The sequence below is a fragment of the Triticum aestivum genome, chromosome 1B (genome assembly GCF_018294505.1).
Source record: "Triticum aestivum cultivar Chinese Spring chromosome 1B, IWGSC CS RefSeq v2.1, whole genome shotgun sequence".
Taxonomy (NCBI): Eukaryota; Viridiplantae; Streptophyta; class Magnoliopsida; order Poales; family Poaceae; genus Triticum; species Triticum aestivum.
In genome coordinates, this window is record NC_057795.1 from 596,302,689 (window position 1) to 596,305,408 (window position 2,720).

The following is a 2,720-nucleotide window of genomic DNA, read 5'->3' on the forward strand; positions in this document are numbered from 1 at the left end:
TTTCAAAAATTTATCAAGGTATGTACTCATTGAAAAATCTTATCAAGCGTCTTGATCTATCTATATAGATCTTGATGCTCAATGTGTAAGCAGCTTCACCGAGGTCTTGCTTTGAAAAACTCTTATTCAAGTATCCTTTCATGCTATCCAGAATTTCCATATCATTCCCAATTAACAATATGTCATCCACATATAATATTAGAAATGCTACAGAGCTCCCACTCACTTTCTTGTAAATACAGGCTTCTTCAAAAGTCTGTATAAAACCATATGCTTTGATCAACTCATCAAAGCATATATTCCAACTCCAAGATGCTTGCACCAGTCCATAAATGGATCACTGGAGCTTGTACATTTTGTTAACACCTTTAGGATTGACAAAACCTTCTGGCTGCATCATATACAACTCCTTTTTTTAATAAATCCATTAAGGATTACAGTTTTGTTATCCATTTGCCAGATTTCATAAAATGCGGCAATTGCTAACATGATTCGGACAGACTTTAAGCATCGATACGAGTGAGAAAATCTCATCGTAGTCAACACCTTGAACTTTGTCAAAAACCTTTTTCGACAAGTCTAGCTTTGTAGATAGTAACACTACTATCAGCGTCTGTCTTCCTCTTAAAAATCCATTTAAGCTCAATGGCTTGCCGATCATCGGGTAAGTCAACCGAAGTCCATACTTTGTTCTCATACATGGATCATATCTCAGATTTTATGGCCTCATGCCATTTTGCGGAATCTGGGCTCATCATCGCTTCCTCATAGTTCGTAGGTTCATCATGGTCTAGTAACATGACTTCCAGAACATGATTACCGTACCACTCTGGTGCGGACCTTACTCTGGAAGACCTACGAGGTTTGGTAGCAACTTGATCTGAAGTTTCATGATCATCATCATTAACTTCCTCACTAATTGGTGTAGGAATCACTAGAACTGATTTCTGTGATGAACTACTTTCCAATAAGGAAGAAGGTAAAATTACCTCATCAAGTTCTACTTTCCTCCCACTCACTTCTTTCGAGAGAAACTCCTTCTCTAGAAAGGATCCATCTTAGCAACGAATCTTGCTTTCGGATCTGTGATAGAAGGTGTACCCAATAGTTACCTTTGGGTATTCTATGAAGATGCACTTCTCCGATTTGGGTTCGAGCTTATCAGGTTGAAAACCTTTTTCATATAAGCATCGCAACTCCAAACTTTTAAGAAACGACAAGTTAGGTTTACTGCTAAACCATAGTTTATAAGGCGTCGTCTCAACGGATTTTGATGGTGCCCTTTTAGCGTGAATGCAGCTGTCTCTAATGCATAACCCCAAAATGATAGTGGTAAACTGATGAGAGACATCATAGATCGCACCATATCCAATAAAGTGCGGTTACGACGTTCGGACACACTGTTACGCTGTGGTGTTCCAGGTGGCATGAGTTTATGAAACTATTCCACATTGTTTTAATTAAAGACCAAACTCGTAACTCAAATATTCGTCTCCGCGATCAGATCGTAGAAACTTTATTTTCTTGTTACAATGATTTTTCCACTTCACTCTGAAATTCTTTGAACCTTTCAATTATTTCAGACTTATGTTTCATCAAGTAGATATACCCATATCTGCTCAAATCATTTTGTGAAGGTTAGAAAATAACGATACTTGCCACGAGCATCAACACTCATTGGATCGCATACATCGGTATGTATTATTTCCAATAAGTCAGTAGCTTGTTCCATTGTTCCGGAGAACGGAGATTTTAGTCATCTTGCCCAAAAGGCATGGTTCACAAGCATCAAATGATTCATAACCAAGTGATTCCGAAAATCCATCTTTATGGAGTTTCTTCATGTGCTTTGTACCGATATGACCCAAACGGCAGTGCCACAAATAAGTTGCACTATCATTATCAACTTTGCATCTTTTGGCATCAATATTATGAATATGTGTATCACTACGATCGAGATCCAACAAACTATTTTCATTGGGTGTATGACCATCAAAGGTTTTATTCATTTAAACAGAACAACAATTATTCTCTGATTTTAAATGAATAACCGTATTGCAATAAACATGATCAAATCATATTCATGCTCAATGCAAACACCAAATAACATTTATTTAGGTTCAACACTAATCTCGAAAGTATAGGGAGTGTGCGATGATGATCATATCAATCTTGGAACCACTTCCAACACACATCGTCACTTCACCCTCAACTAGTTTCTGTTTATTCTGTAACTCCTGTTTCGAGTTACTAATCTTAGCAACCGAACAAGTATCAAATACTCAGGGGTTACTATAAACACTAGTAAGGTACACATCAATAACATGTATATCAAATATACCCTTGCTCACTTTGCCATCCTTCTTATCCACCAAATATTCAAGGCATTTCCGCTTCTAGTGACCATTTCCTTTGCAGTATAATCACTCAGTTTCAGGCTTTGGTCCAGCTTTGGGCTTCTTCACGGGAGTGACAACTTGCTTGCCATTCTACTCGAAGTTTCCCTTTCTTTCCCTTTGCCCTTTTCTTGAAACTAGTGATCTTGTCAATCATCAACACTTGATGCTCTTTCTTGATTTCTACCTTCGTCGATTTCAACATCACGAAGAGCTTGGGAATCACTTTTGTCATCCTTCATCACGAAGTTCTACTAACTTCGTGGTGGTGACTAGAGAATTCTGTCAATCACTATCTTATCTGGAAGATTAACTCCCACTTGA